Consider the following 19,965-nt stretch of genomic DNA (forward strand, 5'->3'; position numbering starts at 1 on the left):
GTAGCATTACTCATACAGTTTCAAATGATTCCTATCACATCAAACTATGTAGCTACCAAGAGCAGGCTCATTGAGACATGTGCAGAGGGGCTTGGGCCCACCACTCTATTTGCCCAGTTAGGCCTAAGTAATAATTTATGTTCCTGTGGGAGTCTGCTTTACAGATGCCCCCGCCTCCCTTTGTCTTCATGAGCTCCTAAAAACTGTATCAAAAAGGATCTTCAGGCCCTAGCTGGTTTGGCTCAGTGGACAGAGTGTCGGCCCTCAGACTGAAGGATTCTGGGTTTGATTCTGGTCAAGGGCACATCTCGGTTGCATGCTGGATCCCCGGCCCCGGTCAGAGTACGTGCGGGCGGCAACTAATAGATGAGTCTCTCTCACGTTGATGTCTCTCTCTCTCTCTCCCCCTCCCTCCCACTCTCTCTAAAATCAATGGAAAAATATCCTCTGAATTAACAACAATAGAAAAGATCTTCAGGGCAGAGGATTTTTAGGGCAGTGAAACGCCTCTGTATGATACCATAGTGGTGGATACATGTCTTTATAGTACATTTACCCAAATCCATAAAATATACAACACCAAGAGTGAACCCTAATGTAATCTATGGACTTTGGGTGAGTGTTGGATCAGTGCAGATTTATCAGTTGTAACAAAGCTACTCCTCTTGTGGGGCATGTTGATAATGGGGGAGGCTATGCATGTGAGGGACAGGGGTATATGGGAAATCTCTGTGCCTTCCTTTCAATTTTTCTGTGAACTTTAAACTGTTCTAAAAATAAAGTCTATTTTAAAAGTGTACTTCTTTAGTCCCCATTCAACTTAATAAAATAAAAATTTGCAGGTAATATTTCCATCAACAGATGGCATCCTCTCATGTCAAGGCTTTTTATGGCCTGCTTTTTCCATCGATCTCGCAGTTCCTGCCACCCAAGAACTCCATCTACATGAAAGAAGAGCATTTACACGGCTATGAGACATGATCGGGGCCCTAGAGGAAGGCCCAACGGAGCCCCAGGCACATGGTGGGATATGAACCAGATGTTACAGACTGACTTCTAGGGAAGCTTCCCTTCCATAGCACCTTCACCTACTCAGGGTAACTAATCATTGAGGCTCTCTTCCTACAGGGCCAACCAAAGCCAGGGGAGCAGTGAGGAGAAGGAACCACAAGAAAGCACAGGCATTATGATAGGTGACCCATCTGTGTCTGTCACCAGCCTAGTGTTGATACACTTTAGATCAGGAGGTGGCCAAGAAAAGGTACAACTGGGGCTACATTCCTCCTATTACAACTCTAGGAGTTGAACTTTATTACAGAGTAGAATTATAATGGAAATTCCATACTATTTCTTTTCCTTCATTATTATTTTTTTTATTTTCCTCTATTCATGTCTCTCTGCCTCCAATTCTTTTCACCTAGAGAGATTACGGTTTTTACTTCTTTACCATCAAAACTTTTCCCTCATATACTAGTAGATCCTGGAATGACTCAGAAGTTGAAAGGGTTTTAAGAGTAGCTCCCCAGCCTGGCTTCCTAGAATGTTCTGGAGAGCTTTTCCAGGTCTGAGTCCAATCCCAGACAAACTAAGTCAGGTTCAGGACTGTGTATATTTAAAAAGTCCCCAGCTAATTCTGATACATTCCCTCCTCTTGGAATGTTCTCTCCATCTCCCACTCCCCTATTACCTGGTTTAACCCTTCACTGACTTCAGGTGAATGCTCTAACAACACCTCCAAAGAGCAGCCCAGGCGCCACACTATGTAAAATAACACCTATACTCCCTTCCCTGCTTTATTCTTCTTCATAGAATTTATCACTATCTAAGAAACTGCATTTGTTTAATGTCAATATCCAGGAAACAGGGACTTTGTTTTACTCACTGTTCTAGCCCCATTCACTTCTGGCACTGAATAGGCACTTGATAAATACGTACGGACATGGTCACAGCACACAGCCAGGTTCGGAACCAGTGGATTTTAACCCTGCAGCGTCAGTTACTGAAATAAAGTGGCCCTCAAACAAAATGAGCACAACTGTTTAGAATGGCATCAGTAACCAGCAGAACGGCTGTGAGCTGTGAGCTGCCCTACACTGCATCCTGCAGGTTCGTCCACACAAGGGGGAGATGCTTCCCCATGGCACCCAACCCAGGGTGTGTTGTAGAGCCAGCAATTCAAGAACTGGATGTCAAATGCTCCACTACTGCAAAGCCACCCAAATGACTGTGATGCACTAGTCGACCTCCATGCTGAGGCCAACTGGACTCTAAGGTTGGTTGTCGAGGAGGTTTGTAGTCTGGGAATAAACCTAATTATCCAGTGGGCCATCTCACTTGCTCCGTTGCCTTCTACTCACCATCACCAGTGCACTGCATGGGAAAATTAGGAATGTAAGTGATGGAAAATTGCAAGGATTAGGAAAGGTTTCTGGAAAATCAAGGGTTTACTGCCCAGGTATTATCCCACCAACCAACCCTGTGATAATGAAGCTGAAGCAGAGCTGCTTCTCCATAGAGGATGCAGAATCAACTACTCCAATGAGGCCACGTCCACAGCTTCCCTGGCAATCTCCCTGCCCCTGACTATGCAACACAAGAGGATTCATAAAGTCTTCCATTTTCTCTTGATATCACATCATCCACTCGTAAGAAGAAACACAGCACTTTGTATTTTGACCAGCTCCAAGTAATCATGTCCAAATACATCAGTATCTAGAAGACATACGAGAACAAAAAGCATATGCTTTGAGAGTCATGTGATTTGAACAAAGGGGCAATTTATCTGAGGGGAGGTAATGTTTTCTAAAGAGAGAACATGGAAAGTGCAAATTACATCTTAAGCAGGGAACAGCTCAAGGAAACTAGAGTTTGTTTTTGTGTTTGGGGGACCGGGAGGAAGGGAGAGGAGGCAAGACACACAGAATATCACAGGGACTGGATATGCACAACTACAAGTGACGTTAATTACACCTGGCAGCAGCACAGCATCCCTGGAGGGAAAGGACAAAGTGTGGCCAAACCAATAAAAACCGCAGTGTCCAGGCGCAGTATTAAGTACTGTTCTAGGGATGGACTCAGAAATTGGATCTCAACTAGCTGGTGGTCCCCACCTCTGAGGAACTGGCAAGCCATCACTTCTAACCATGCGTTTCATGTCAGTAAAATGAAATGTTGCAGCCATTTCTAGTAGCATTATGTTCCAGGACCTACTGCCTGTATGTCCCACAGTAATCCTGTTTTCCCAGCTTGCCTCAACCTGAAAGCCTATTTCTTTTCCCACATTGTCTCCATCTTACTAGGAAATGGCACTATTTTCTGCCCAGCTGCTTAAGCCTAAAATTTAGGAGTCCAACTAACAAATCACAAAAGGAATGATTGAGTTACAAAGTGTAAGTGGATGCTAAACCTACCGAGTGAAAGTTGATGAGGAATGGAATACAGGCATGTTTCACTTCATTGCACTTCACCAATATTACCGTTTTTTACAAATTGAAGGTAAGACCATCCACCAGCAAAACAATTATGACTCATTGAACACTCAGATGATGGTTAGCAATTTTTAGAAAAAAATTATTTAATTAAGGTATGCATATTTTTAGACACAATGCTATTGCACACATCCTAGACTACGGTACAGTGTAAACACAACTTTCTATACATGAGGAAACCAAAAAATCTGTGACTCCCATTACTGAGAATTCACTAAACCTGCACTATCTCTGAGGTATACGATATTCACATAATCTCAAAGTATTGCCCCATAATTTACTTATTAATTACAAAGAGAAAAGTAGTGGATTAACCCGGTGAATACCATCTTTACCCACATGATCAAACTAACATTACCAATGTTGGGACAAAATAACATCATGGGCCCCTGACATAATGCACTGAGGGGGACACAATGTCCTCCTGTGTGAGTCTTACCAAAAATGCATCCATAACCTCAATCTAATTGTAAGAAATCAAACAAACCCAAGTTGAGGGACACTCTACAAAATAACTGACCAGTATTCACCAGTGCCAAGGCCATGAAAGACCCAGGAAGGCTGACCAACTGTCATAGACTAAGGAAACCAAGGGTCATGACAAGTGAATCATTGTAAACTTTGAAGCAGGTGCTATGCAAAGTACCAGGGAGTCAAAAAGCTCCCTGGGGAGACCTGGCAGAGAAGGCTTCACAGAGGTGGCACCTGATCTGGGTCTAGCTGAGTATTTTACAGGCTTATTTACAGCATTTACAGCACACCAAGAAGGGGGACAGCTAAGGCTTAGAAGTAAAGAGCTGTATATTCAATGAATGACAGACACAAGTCCTTTAGGAAGACAGGAAGGGAGAACAGAGATAAGATATATGGGAGAAGGGAGTGGAGAGGGGCCGGCTCCTGGAGGACCTGCACACCACAGAAATGATTTTGGATTTCAGCTTGAGGGAAATGGAGCTGCTCAGGATGAGTTTTAGTGTTTTAAAAATATTTTTATTTTGTGCCTGCCTGGCGTGGCTCAGTGATTGAGCATTGACTTATGAACCAGAAAATCACAGTTCAATTCCTGGTCAGGGCATATGCCCGGGCTGTGGGCTCGGTCCACAGTGTGGGACATGCAGGAGGCAGCTGATCAGTGATTCTCTCTCATCATTGATGTTTCTTTCTCTCCCTCTCCCTTCCTCTCTGAAATCAACAAAATATTTTAAAAAATAAAAATATTTTTATTTTGAAATAATTTTAGACTTACACAAAAGTTTTAAAGAACTAGAGTTCTTGTATACTCCCATCTAGCTTCTACTAATGTTAATAGCTTAAATAACCTTAAATAGTACAATTATCAAACTAAGAAATAAAGGTCAGTGCAATACTATTAAATAAACTATGGACTGTTCAAATTTCACCAGTTTTCCCCAGAATGTCCTTTCTCTGCTCTGGGATCCAATCTAGGGTTCCAAACTACCTTTAGCTGTTGTGTCTCTACAGTGTGATATTTCTTTAATCTTTCTTCATCTTTCACTTCAAAGACCTTGACACTTTGTTGAATACTGGTCAATTATTTAGTCCCTCAACTTGGGTTTGTTAATAACTTATGATGAACTGAGCTGATGCATTTTTGGCAGAAACAATATTGAAGTGTTGTCATGCCCTCCTCCACATCACATCAGGGAGAACATGATGTCAATATGCATTATTACTGGTGATGTTAAACTCAGCCACTTGGCTATGGTGATGTCTGTTGGGTTTCTTCACTACAATGTGAAATTTACGATTTCCCCCTTTGTTACAAATAAATAGTATATTGAAGGAGATAATTTGAGAATATACAAATGTCCTTTTTCTCCTCACACTCTGGCCCCCTAATTTTAGTATCCACTGGTGGATCCTGCCTACAGTTATTACTATGGTGTTCAAAGGATGATTTTCTGTTCTCTTATTCCTTCTACATTTATTAATTGAAATTCATCTGTAAGAGTAGTCTCTTCAACCCCACTTATTTCTTTATTCATCTTTCATTTATTTATCCCTAGATACATGGGTGTTTATTTTATTCTATGGATTATAACGCAATGATATATATAATTGATTTCAGAGAGGAAGGAAGAGGGAGAGAGAGAGAAACATCAATGATGAGAGAGAATCATTCATTGGCTGCCTCCTGCACGCCCCACATTGGGGATTGAGCCCAGAGCCTGGGCATGTGCCCTGATGGGGAATAGAACTGTGACCTCCTGGTTCATCGGTTGATGCTCAACCACTGAGCCATGACGGCTGAGCTGCAATGTTATTGATACTCATTTTCTAGCTCAAATTATTGCAGGGGTGGCCATTGAGAGTTCTTTAAGATTGGCTTCTATGTTGATCTTCTTTCGAGCACCTCCTTACTTTCTGGCACAAATACTACAGGTTCATGGTGTATTTCTCCAACCATGTCTCCAAAGACATTAGTTTTAAGCATGATCTAACTACATTCTCGAAACATCACTCCGGCAGCAGCAGGGTGGAACTGAGCATGAAGGCAGACCAACCAGTATTATCCTATCATAATTCAGAACTAATAAAAGCTAGAACGTGAGCACTGGCAATGGTGAAGAAGAGACAGATTCCAGAGAGTTGAGAGGTTGAATGATAGGTCTTAGCAACAGTGAGATGCTGAGGAATGGAGGAAGAGGTGACATTCTCAAGGATCCCACATTTCTCCTGGGGAGCCTGGTAGTATATTACCCTCCTCAGTAAATGAAGAACAACCTTCTTGGGGGCAGAGGGAGCTGGGCCTGCCTGAGTTTAGAGTGGCCGTGTAGTGGGCTATCTATAATAATAAAAGGGTAATATGCTAATTAGACCGAACATCCTTCTGGGTGTCATTCCAGAAGAAGCCGGGGCCGGAGCAAAGCAGTCTGGGTCCCAGGCACCTGCCAGCAGCGGCTACCAGAGGGAAGCAGCCCGGGTCCCGGATCCCAGGTGCCGGAGGGAAGCCAGTGCCGGCAGCCGGGGGAAGGAAGGCCTACTCTTGCACGAATTTTCGTGCACAGGGCCTCAAGTTGGAGCTAAAGGCTCAGGAGAGAGGGGGAGGTGGAGGCAGCTTTGGGGTGTATGAGGTTGTCATGGAGAGTAGAGGGCGAGGACAGAATCTTGTGCCACACTGAGTCTAGGGACAGATAAGGAGGAGAGTAAAAAAAGCAGACTGTAGGGGAAATGGGTCAAAAGGTCAGAGAAGCCCTGAGAGTCCAAGTATCAAGAAAAGGACCAAGAGTGACAAATATAGTAGACAGGTCCAGTAAGATAAATACTTAAAAGTTTTCACTTGATTTGGTGATTATACTTAGCAAAACTTTAAAGAACAGTTTTAGTGGAGTGATAAGATAGGAGTCTAAGTACAAAGTGAAGGAAAAAACAGAAAGTGAGACTGTGGACAAGATAAACATTTCTTTTAAGAATCTTGCTTGCAAAGTGAAGGAAATCATGCACTTAGGAGAGGACACAGAGGCTGCTTGCTTGTAACAGATGCATTTATTCAACATTTGCACATTTCCTAAATGCCAGGCACTGGAAAAGACTTAAGCATACTTTTATGCTACAGAAAGGAGCCAGAAGAGAAGGGAAAAAAATAAAAAACACCAGAGAAGGATGAGGATATACGACAGAACAACATCCTAGAAGAAAAGGGAGAATATGGGTGGGTGAGCTGGGAGGTAGGGTGGGGGGAGGGTCAGGGAGAAGTAGCCCTGACTTCCTGCTCTACAGAAGACTGACATGCAAATCATTACATGACATTTAAACAGCATCAAAGTTGATCTTCAGAGTTAAAGTTTTTAGACCGAAATTTTTAAAATCTAATACTCTAGATCAATGGTGGACAAACTACAACCCACAGTCTGTTTTTGTATGACCTTTGAGCTAAAAATGGTTTTTATATTTGTAAAAGGTTTTTAAAACCAAAACAAAGAATGTTTGATGGAGACCACATGAGGCCTGGAAAGCTTAAAATATGTCTGACTCTTTACCGAACAAGTTTGCCAAACCCTGCTCTAAATGTTTCTACAATGGCAAACACACATTTTATTTTATTTTAATTTTTTTTAAACATATTTTATTGATTTTTTACAGAGAGGAAGGGAGAGAGATAGAGAGTTAGAAACATCGATGAGAGAGAAACATCGATCAGCTGCCTCCTACACATCCCCTACTGGGGATATGCCCGCAACTCAGTTACATGCCCTTGACCGGAATCGAACCCGGGACCTTTCAGTCCGCAGGCCGACGCTCTATCCACTGAGCCAAACCGGTTTTGGCGGCAAACACACATTTTAAAATCCAGCCCAACAGATGTGCAAAATAACAACTTTGAGAAACCACTTGCAAAAGTGACAAGGCAGTGGTGAGAGATCTGAGAAAAAACATCAGATACACACTGTAAATTCCAGATTTTCTACTCAGATATGATTTTTCAGATGCCACTCATCTTATAAACTTTATATGATAATGTGTCTTTCTAGACAATAATCTGATTTCTTATCATGAGAAGTCTGTTTTCTATCTTCAAAAACAGAGGTACCTGGGACACAGACCCCAAAGTCGGTTTCCTGGAACCCACAAAAATACAAAGAAAATATACCCAAAGTTTTTTTCTGATTTGTTTCAGAAGAAAAGAGAACTGGAAATTAAAATGTCAAACCGGGGAATGATGAAGCAAATTATATGGAACAGCAATATGATGTAATAACAAAGAGCTATTAAAAATGATTATGGACATTACATTGAGATACAGAGGGATATGAAATGACTTCAAGTGAAAACATAATGTGTATATAGATCACAACTCTAACAATATATTAAGTACACTGTTCAGAACCAGAATTTTTGGTGACATAAATAATTGAACTCTCCTGTGATTTCCCATAAATTTTTTTTGTAAAAAAATAGATGCTTAAAATTTAAATCTAGTTCTTGTAATTTTTATAGTAAAGCAGTCTATAAATTTTATGTCTTGAAAGACAAGGTCTGAAAATGCATGTTAAAAATTTTAAGATGAGTTCAAAGACAGAATCATGATGCAGCAACTTGTGAAGCAGAAAATTCTTCTAGAATGAAACAAGCCCGGTTCCTTGTTCTGGTCACACCCTGACCTTTTGGAAATAGACATAAAAGAAAGATATTCATGCCTCGACCTGTCACACAGTTCCAGCTTTTTTACTTACGTATGATTTTTCAGATGCTATAAGGAGGCTCCTTCTATAACCTTAGACCCCATGCAAAGGATCATCTCTAAGCCCCTTTTATTTGGGGGCACTCTTATAAGTCTTCTAATTAAAAACTGGCTGATCTGGTTCTTTTTGCTGCTCTATACAAATGGCACGAAATACTACAGAAATTCCGTATTTCAGAAGTAGGTCCATATTTCTACGCATTTTCCATTCTCTCTTTCCCAATGTAGAGAGTTATAAGAAAGGTTCAGGCCCTTTCACAGGCAGAGGAAGTAGAGCTCCTGAATAAATTCACAGAGAAAGTAAGAATTTATATGAGTTTTTTGTTGTCTTTGAATTTATCCTTTCAAAGCAGCTCAAATCAAAGTATTAAGTGAAGGTTAAGAAACTATCTCTTTGTTTCTTTTAAAAAAAGGAGAGGTGGGAGTAGGGAAAATAAAACCCCAAAATGGGGGGAGAGGGAGAACAAAAACTACAGCTGAAGCACACCCCTTTCAGTTCCCTTTAATAAATGAGAGCAGCTCCTGCTTCAGCTTCACGTTAGCATTTTTAAACTCAATCTTAAAACCACCTTTTTGCTTCTGGCACTCCTTAATTTATAATCTACTGTCATAAACTTCTCCAAACAACCTGAAGCTGGAAAGTGCCTTCCAAAGTGTTGTCAAGGGAATGAATGCTTCTCAATGAATTCTTTAGTCGTGTTGTAACAAAAGCTCTCTCACTGGAGCTACTACTTCTGAATAAAGAATTTGGTCCCTTCTTCTCCCGGTTTCTTGGCACCAGAAATGGACTTGGTTGGAGCTGACTGTACCATCTAAAACAGCCCCAAAGTGAACCCTCTCTTGTTAGATGGGTTATTTTGTCCCTCTCCCCCAGTCCTCAATACATATTCAGCTACTAAAATGTTATAGCAAAAAGACTGATCCTATTTAGAAGCAGTGTGCATATAGCATCCTGAACTCTGATCTTATACTTCATCAGTACTTGCAAACTGCAGTCAACTCAACTCTCTTATGTACAGAATTTCACTAATGGATTTGGTGCCTCTGGCCCTGAGATAAAAAGATGGGCTTTAAAAGCATCCAGGCCATCTGTCTGTTCTATTTCTCCTCCCTGAATAGAAGACTGATCACTAAGGCACACTGAAGGTACACAAACCACTCAAGGAGCCTGTGGGAGGGATTGATTGTTTCACAGAATTGGACAAATGTGACAAAGGAAGGGATATTGGAGCAAGGTCCTGAAGGATGAATACAAATTGATATGCCAGAAAAGAGCAGGAGGTCAAGAAAGGCAGAGAGAAGAAGAACGTGCAAAAACAAACACATATTCATAGATACATGAAATACTGCATAGAATTTTCAAGAACTAGAAGAGTATAATTAAGGTGTTTATACAGCAATTGTCACCTCAAATTTAACACATCAAAGACAGGTTATCTTCCTCACTTTCCTTAAGCAGCCAGGTTCAAAACCTGTTATGTCTTCCTTCTTCCTCATATGCAAATAGCAGACAGTTGCTTTCTTCCCTAACCCCAGATATCAGCCATTGGACTTTGCCATGCTCTGCTAATCTGAATTAGCAACTCCAGTCTCATCTCCTCCCAGTCCTGAGAACAAACAAGTTACCTTCTTAAAATAGAGCTCCATTCACATTAGAGCACTTTTGTTTAATAACTGAATAAAAATCTAAGTTAACTCAGCACTCTAGAACAGCAGTCGCCAACCTTTTGGACCTCATGGACCACCAGTGGTCCGCGGACCACCGGTTGGCGACCGCTGCTCTAGAATACTGTTCTTACCTGCCCGCCCATACACATTTCCCACGATTCCTGTGCAAGCCTCTAGTCCAGTCCAGTGTACCTACTGCCCTATGTTCCTGCACTTACACCTGTGTTCTACCTGAATGATCCTCCTTGCCCTTCTCTTTATCTACCCCCCACCACTTACTCTTCCTCTCAAGGTCTTGTTCAAATTGTTTCCTCCAGGAAAGCTTATGCAATCACCCAAGTAGTTCTTCCTCCTCAGAACTCCCATAGCTAGAACTATCCATACAATTAAAATAGCTTTTGTTCCATAATTTGTTTTTTCACAATTAAGCTCTAAACCTTAAGAACAGGTTCTGGACTTCACAGAATATCTTTTACACTGTCCCTAGTTTAACACTCCCAGTAAGTGATGATAAGCATTGCTTACTGGTGATAAAGAACTTGGTGTTCCCTTTCTCTCACTGACAAGTCCTACTGCTAACATCTATAATCCAGTCACTTCACTCCAACTCCACTGACAAACCGTCATCCAAGGCATCCTTATTTCCTGTCCGAATGACTGCAGTACCCTCCTAATAAGACTACATATTCTTCTGAAAACCCGGAAATACCTACCCATAACCCTTAAAATAAAACTTACACTCTCACGCAGACTAAACTAAGTTGGAAGATTTATATGGGTCCCTTTCCCACATCCCACCAGGTCCCAATACACATTCAGCAACTCGGAAATGTTCCAGCAAAAGCTGAAATCTCACTGGGGAGCACTGTAACCTGAACTCAGGACTCTGGGACCCTGCCCACCCCTCTACTCCTGTTTCATGCCACTCTACCAACTGCTCGCCATCCTGTCATGCCTCCCTGTGCCTCCCCCACACCTTCCCAGCCCAGTTCTGTTCCTCCTCCCTTAGATCTTCCTCTGAGCGGTGCTCCCCTCACCCAGTCTACAGCAGCAACCATGTCCACTCCTCACACTTTTGTAACTAGACTTCTCCACTGTCTGCCTCCAGAGCAGGATTCCATGCATGCCGAAGCCGTCTGCTCAGTGCACGGCAGTGCCACACATAACCACTCAAGGAAAGGTTAGTGAATGAACGAGCATATTAGGGAACCTTAATCAAGAAACCTCTGTTCTCTACTTTTAAAAAGTTGCTTCTATAGCCCTGGCCAGTGTGGCTCATTTGGCTGAGTGTTGTCCCCATCCTGTGCATCAAAAGGTGGCCAGTTCGATTCCCATTCAGGGCATGTGAATACGGCTCGATCCCCAAACTGCAGGAGGCAGCTGATTGACGTTACACTCTCAAACGGATGTTTCTCTCTCTTTTTCTCCCTCTCCTCTCTCTGTAAAAATCAATAAAAATATTTTTAAAAGTCATTTCTGTAAATGTGATTCGTTGGGGTTACTAATATAGTGATGAATGATCAGATAAATCATTTAAATATACTTTTAGAGTACAGTTTAAGAGTGTCTACTCCAAAAATAACACTAATCTATTCTTCTTTCCCCCATTATTGAAATTCTGATATGACTACATAACACCAGGAGATATATACAGTATTGAAAGATTGAGTGAACATCAAAATAATTTAAAAACCGTTGGTTTTATATTTATTTCCTTTCCTAGCCCCATAGAGGTAGAAGAAATAAGCTGAGTGATTTAGGTCTCCACGGCCTCAGTTCTGACACTGTTGGTTAAGATAAAAATCACAAGCATCAAATGGTTTTTAAAATCATCCCTAAAAAGATACAGAAATACTTAATAGTTGAGAGAATTACAAAATACCTATGAGCAAAATTATGCAGTTAAGGTTTATTCAACAGTCTATTTTTTAAAACCAGTCCTTCCATCTTCCATTTATGATATACCCTGCTTCTCAAAGCTTTGTTGCTTGAAGGCTAACTCTTTTATCTAACAAAACATTCCACCAAGATCTTCCCTAAGTCTTCTATTTCTAATATCTCTCAATAGAGTAAGACATATTATAATGTATTCCCACAGAGAAATGGAAGCAGCAAACATTAGATCATCATTTTATGGCTAAGTCACTCTTTGGCAATAAATACTTAAGAGGACTTCACTCTGCTTTTCTGAGCACAAGGGGTCAAGAGCTACAGCTGAGCCTTGAAGGGCATTTAGATGGACACATGACCTTTACCCTCCATAGAGCTACAACTGTCGCCTTTACCTGAGCCTTTGATGTCCTTCCTTCTTTGGACTCATCGTGTTTTAGGAGGCAAAGAAACCATGGGAAGCACTCAAATTCAAGGTTGCAACCATAGCCTTGTCACACCCCGCAGCCCTACATCTCCACCCTTAACCTAGAATTCTAACTTACAAATTATTCATTTCTATTGTACCTTTAGTACACAAATGATAGACCCTGATACAGCTTCCTAAAGGACTTAAGCATGGTACTCATAAGCACAATGACTCCTTATTTGTCCTAATTATGTTTTCTTTATGGATTATAAATAGATTTTAAGCCTCGCTTTGATATCATGAGTTGAACTGATAAACAGTTTAAACAATGGATAAAGTGGTTATGTAATCTGGATGCTTAGTCTACATCAGTGGTCGCCAACCTTTCGGACCTCATAGACCACCAGTGGTCCACGGACCACCGGTCGGCGACCGCTGGTCTACATAACGCAAATCTAAACCCAAAGACCTAGCGTTTCTATGTGGAAAAGCACTTTGCTTGACTCTCTAAAATACATAATAAAAATGACTCTAAGAACATTTAAAGGACTTGTAGGGGAAAATACAGATTCAAGAAGAGGTAGAAGTGTAAAGGCACCGGTAGAAGAGTGAGGACTTACCAGTTAGTATTCATTAGAGCTAGGTATTATTTTTATCACATTATTATTACTCAAAATAATCCTCAGAAAAGTTTTTCAATAAACCTAAACATTCAATACTTCACTTTCTGTTAAATTCACTTCCTTCTTTGGACTCATTGTGTGTTAGTCTAACAAGAATTTTATTGATTTGTTTCATCATTTTAAACCTTCCAAAAACCTCTCCAGAATTAGAGCATTTGCTGCTATGAACTGTGGCACCACAATCTTGTGTAAATAAACAAATAATTGAAAGCTGAAATGAGTAACCTATATTAAACTTAGAGCTCCAATTTACAAGTGCTTTGTTTCCTTAGAAGCCCAGAGAGAATACTTCTTTGATCTTCTGAAAGGGAACATACTTTAATATCACTTTTGAAAAACTCACATAAGAATAGGGTTTAATCAAACACAATTGCAAATACTAGAAAAAAGGTAAGGAGGGGGGGAAGAGAAAAACTAATTTTCAACCATGAGATTGTAAGCCCTTCAGGATAGATTTCATCTTTTTAAGCAGTTGTTAAGGATGCCTTGCAGTAGGTGGATAAAAACAAACAAGGCCCAGACCCATTAAAAGATAATCAGGCTCCACTTATTTCCCATCACCCTAAGAGTACAGTAAGAGACAGGTATAGTCGATTTATTTTATAATTTTATTTTTTATTAAATTTAATGGGGTGACACTGAATAAGATCATATAGGCTTTTAGTGTACATTTCTATGATACATGATCTGTATATTGTGTTGTGTGTCCACTATCCAGTCAAATGCAAGGGTCTCAGCACCTGGAGCTTTGACCTGAGCCCTTGAGCACTAAGAAACTTAGTTACAATCGCTATGCAAAATCCTCTTGACAATCACCTTTGGGCTGGAACCACCATCTTCCAGTAATTGGCCAAAATGACCAACACAAAGAGAAAGAGGAGAGGTACCCACTATATGTTCACTAGGCCTTCTAAAAAACATGGAGTTGTTCCTTTGACTACATGCATGGGAATCTAAAAGAAAGGTGATATTGTAGACATCAAGGGAATGGCACTGTTCAAAAAGGAGTGCCCACAAATGTTCCCATGGAAAAACTGGAAGAGACTACAATGTCACCCAGCATGTGGTGGGCATTGTTGTGAACAAACAAGTTAAGGGCAAGATTCTTGCCTGGAGAATTAATGTACCTATTGAGCATATTAAGCCCTCTAAGAGTTGAGATAATTTCCTGAAACGTGTGAAGGAAAAGATCAGAAAAAGAAGGAAGCCAAAGAGAAAGGTACCTGGATTCACCTGAAGCGCCAGACTGCTCCACCCAGACAAGCACACTTTGTGAGAACCAGTGGAAAGGAGCTGAGCTGCTGGAACCCATTCCCTGTGAATTCATGGCATGATAAGTATAAAAGACATAAATAAAAGCCTTCTGTACTGTTAAAAAATTCCTATGACAATCATTCAGGAGCTGCTATCTACACAAGGTGACATTAAATTCAAAGCACAAGTGGAAGAAAGGGGACTTGGGGACTACTAGCATGCTCTGCACACAGCGTACAATACCAATGGACCTTGGTGCCCATCAACTACAGGGCAGATTTCAGGTACCCAAAGAAAGGATGATAATTTCTATGTTACTATGAAACTTGGACTCCTAGAGAGATCATATTAGTCTCCTTAAGTAGTTTCATCAGCATCATCTATGAGTCAACTTTATATTTAATATAGGCCCTGGAACACATCCAGATTAGCAGCATAAAATAAATGCTTGTTACAAAACAACTCTTCAGGGCTGGGTTTATATAGCAGAGTACCCCACCAAGAAGGCCTACATGACAGGGCAAAGGGAATGCTTTAATGTCAATGTATAACAAAACTTAAATGATACATTTGTTACATATTTGTCAATATATAACAAAACTTAAATATACAATATGTAACAAAACTTAAATGAACAGAAATAGACCCCATACACACACAAAACACAACAAAAATAGCCTAGAGCCACACAATTTAGACTTACAGGGGCTTTGCTATTCCTGTAGCCCAACCAACCTCACTCTGCACATGAGGAAACTGAGTCTCAGAAAAGTTGTCCAATATGACTTAGGTTGGATTCTAGGCCCAATGTCTCCCCTCCACTCTCATCAGAACAGCTTTCTATAAAAACCTTGAGCGGGGGAGGGGACTGCCATTCTTGTTGTTGGCTGACTCATCAAAGGATCTCAAGATCTTGGGAGTAGAGGAGATCTCTCCTTTACTCTCCAGTACTAAAAGCTAAACATTCCCCAGAAAAACTGAAATTCTCAAAAGCAAAAACAGGGTTGGAACCTGCACAGAGCCACTATGTTACTGCAGAATCACAAAGCAATCCACTTTCAAAACCTTTTCACATACATTACTCCCCAAGAACCACAGCTCACAAGAGAAAGGAGTCTGAACTCCAAATCAGATCTATGGGATTGTGCCAGAGCAGAAGAGCCTCGGACATGAGCAAACTTTGCAATATTCAGAAGAAAGGGAAATTTCCTGTAAGCCTCAGGGAACCTTTCCCAGAAGGTCTCAGAGTTGCTGAGAATGGAAAGATTCTGTGGGTCGTTAGGTCCATGAATCAACTTCGTCATTCTTAAAGGTCATCAGCTACGTTTAGATTTCATTTTTCCCATTAAATCAAAGGAAAAATGTCATTCAGAGATCAGAATGAGGAGAAGCTGGGAAGTGGGTATGTTGGGAAAACAGCATCTCACTTACATGATGGGCTACACAAGGTCCTGCCTGACTTCCCGTAGCATCTGTATCCTAAGGCTATATGACATACTCTACACAACCTTTTTTCAGGTTATCAATTGGGTTCTGTTGCTAAAGTTGAGTTTTCTGTTTTTTTTCCTTTTATACCGAAAAGCCTTTCTAGTGCGGTTTGATTGTTAAGATGATCAAGAGGAAAAACAAATGCTAAACTGAAGAAAAAGCACAGGAAAAGATTAAACCAGTAAGTTAGGTGAAAAGACTTTTCTATAGTAAGTAGAAAGTATGCAAATGAGTTGCTTTAATTCCTAGTTTACAAAGTTGGATTGTATAGAAGCAATATACAACATTGTTTCCAAAACATATACCTTCAGAAGCTTATGACAGTTACTAAAACTAGGCTAACTATAGACTTTAAACAAAACTCAGATTTTTATAAAACTTTGGAGACTAGCAAACTTTTGAAAACCCAATCCATATATTAATAACATCACAGACCTAAATGCTTAAGCTTCAAAAGGGAAAGTAAGAAACATCAAATTCTGGAATATACAAATTCATTTTGTTTCAATATAATTATTTAAAGTTCTGTTCAAACAAAACAGATCTATCTATATCTCTATATATCTATATCTATCTATATCTATATCTATATCTATATCTAACACCCTAATGTGCAAATAGACCAAATGGCGGAACAACCAAACAACCAATCACTATGACATGCGTTGACCACCAGGGGGCATGCGTGGAACATGGCGGGCGTTGGCAGCAGGTGGCAGAGCGTGGAACATGGCGGACGTCGACCGTGGCGGGATAGTAGAGCAGGTAAGCGGGGTGGCCAGACCAAAGTGGGCGAGCCTCTGGTGGTTACTGGAAATTCATTGCTCCCGCCTGGCACTCGCACCTGCTACTTGCGCTGGAGCCACTGCTTGCACCTGCTGCTGGCGCCTGGTGCCAGCCCTGATCACTCAGCACCAGCAGCGGGTGCACGAGTGGCAGCTACCAGCCCTGATTGCCCCTCAGGGCTTCTCCACCTCTCCCTGCTCCTGAGAGGCAATCGGAGTCAGCAGCCGGCACCGGCCCCGCTTGCACCCACTGTAGGCGCCTGGCACGGGTCCTGATCACTTCGTGCCGTCAGCAGGTGTGAGCAGTGGCTGCTGGCCCCAATCTCCCCTGAGGGCTTCTCCACTTCCTTCTGCTCCTGAGAGGCGATCGGGGCAGCAGCCACTGATGGCGCCAGCCCCGCTTACACCCACTGCTGGCGCTGACCCCAATCGCTCTGTGCTGTGAGCGGGTACAAGCGGGGGCAGGGCCAGCACCATCAGCATGTGGGAGCTGCAACGGCAGGAGCGGGGCTGCCTGCAGACAGGGGACCGGGGCCACGGTGAGAGGGGCTGGGCAGGGGCGCAGAGGATGGGCTGAGATCCGCCCCTGTGCCCACTGCAGCCTTGTGGCCCATAGTTCCTTTCAAGGTGCATGAATTCGTGCACTGGGCCTCTAAAATATTCTAAAAGCCCAATATCGTTAATATCGTAAAATTACTAAACACTTTGTTCCTAAGTAATACAGATTAGTCAAATTACTTTTAAGTGGCCTTGAGATTAATAATTTTAAAAGACCCCCCAAGAACATTCTACCACTTCAATAGCCAAATAAACTTCGAGCAATTAGTCACTGAAACACACACATACATTGACTGATTCATGTTTATCTGCAAAACCTCAAAAATATCCACCTGCCCTACCTACAGCACAAGATGGCTGAAAATAAAAATCAAGGTGTGGTCTTCCTCCCAAGAGCACGCCCACGCTGCCCCTCACCCCATTTCCCCCACAGGCATGCATCTCCTAAACTCGGAGACCCCATGATGGGCAGCAGCAATTTGTCCCAGACAAACTCCCTAAACCTGTTCCCAAGGCCCCTTTTCTCTGACTTAATGAGCCAAAGCAGAGCAGCGTAGGCTCATTTCCCCAGTCCTTCCTTGTTTCACTGTCCCCGGCTTTCATAAACGTCTTCTAAAATTCATAAAAAGAAAAAAGAAAATCAAAATGAGACAGTATATGAAAGTACTTGATAAGCACTTGAAATCATAACACAGTATATGTCAGCAAGTAGTAGAGTGTACACAAAGAATAAGTAAATACAAGTAATGCTCTAAGTTGGTATAGTAAATGAGTAGGAGACATGGTGTCATTAGCTTGGCATCTAATCTTAGTTCAACCATTAAGCACCAATAACCTCGTCGTAAGACAAGTCACTGATGTCCACTGAGCCCCATTTTCTTGTTGTGGAAAGTAACAGAATTGAACTGGACATCTGAAGTCCTTTCCGGCTCCTCTACTTTGATTAGTAATATTTCATACCTAAATTACTGTATTAAATAAATAGCATTTCACATAACTAAATATTCTCATTGTGTGCCACCATGTCACAAGTGGATACTCCAGCTTTCATAATTCAGCAGATAGAGTAGAGAATACTACCACCTTTTATAGACTTATGTACAGACCTGTGCCATGTTCAAAGCATTATTACATATTCCTTCACAGGATGGATCGAAGATTAAATGAGATGAAGACACATTTTATCCCTCACTTATCAGACTAGTGAGCTGAAGCCAAGATCAAGTCATCTACAACAACGCACAGCTGCAAGAGTAAAAGCTGGAGGGAGAAAGCAGCTCCCATGCTCTTCTCAGTCAGGGATAACTGAGCATCTGAAGTGGAAATGTAACAGGGCCAACCTTCCAATGTCCAATCGGCTGTGGCAGAAAAGCAGGCAGTCCCTCCTTCACATTCGCTAAACCACTAGGCACTTGTTTTCTGGCTGCCAGGGACACAGTAATGAACAAAAGAAAAACCCCTGGCCTCACTGAACTTACATTGTGGTTGGGAAAGAGCAACAAGGTAAAGGAGTAAAATATAGGTTATATTACAGTGATAAGTGCTATGAAGAAAAATAAAACATGAAAAGAGGATAGAGAGCATGTGTTTGGGGATTTGATTTTCTTTTAAGCTGGCTGGATGCCACTTAAAGAACTACAACAATAATGCATCGAGTTTTTTTTCCTAAGCATTTCCCCAAACAGGGAACACTTCGGATACCGGGAAGACTCTGGCCACTGATTCCAATTTGAGAATGATTGCTCAAACCTCTGAAATGCCAGCTATGAGTTGTCATATCAGCAATCTAAACACCCTACTAACGAAGACTCCCACCACAACCCCAGCTTTAAAATCAGAGTGAAAAGTGATTTACAAAAGAGCCCTGAGAAGTTACAAGAGCATTGAACTGCTTGTGAGTTAGCACAAATGTCTCCTTATGCAAAGATTAAAATGTAGTTTAGATGCTGAGTTCTGCTAAGGCAAAGCACTAAGAATGCCGTACGCATCATTTTGCTTTTTCTGACTTGTCAATTCTAGTGAGTTCTCTACTATTAGTCTATATTTAACCAGCTTATTGGGAAGTTTCTCCAGCTTTTAGCATTTTTTTCTCTTTTATTAAAAGAGCAACCTAGTTTGCAAGAAAGTTGCTGTAAGAAAGTAAACAGCCCCCCCCCCCCGCAAGATCTGATACACTTGGTTAATCACTATCTCATCAACCTTTAACCAGGTTAGTTGGAATGGCAAGTCAGGTTAAGCTTTGTTTCACTGAAGTTTTAAAATGCTTTCTGAGTCGCTAAAATCGCTTGGTCCTCGAGCTGTAATCGCATCCTGAGAACTGCAGTCGTCTTAAAATTCCCTATAGCTTACTTGGACCTGTGTGTCTATAACGCACAGACAGCTCTTCCTTTAAACGGAGTTCCCACAAGGAAGCGGAAAAGACACATTGGACAGAACTTCAGCCCTGGCGGTCGGATCGCCAACCCAAGGAGAAGAGCCAGGACCAGAGGGTTTTCGCTCAGCCCACACCCGGCGTGGAGCTTGTTTGGCTTCTCAGCCT

General features: G+C 41.5%; 1 protein-coding gene across 1 annotated transcript in view; it reads right to left on the reverse strand.

Moving 5' to 3' along the window:
• The window catches only part of GAN (gigaxonin), a 53,663-nt gene extending 33,706 nt beyond the window's left edge, over positions 1–19,957 (reverse strand). Inside the window, exon 1 of the mRNA XM_014536725.1 lies at positions 19,776–19,957. The gene's annotated coding sequence lies outside the window, so the exon portion shown is untranslated. The remainder of the gene's footprint in view (positions 1–19,775) is intronic.
• Between the last annotated feature and the right edge of the window lie 8 nt (positions 19,958–19,965).

This window comes from Myotis brandtii, unplaced genomic scaffold (genome assembly GCF_000412655.1).
Source record: "Myotis brandtii unplaced genomic scaffold, ASM41265v1 scaffold165, whole genome shotgun sequence".
Classification (NCBI taxonomy): domain Eukaryota; kingdom Metazoa; phylum Chordata; class Mammalia; order Chiroptera; family Vespertilionidae; genus Myotis; species Myotis brandtii.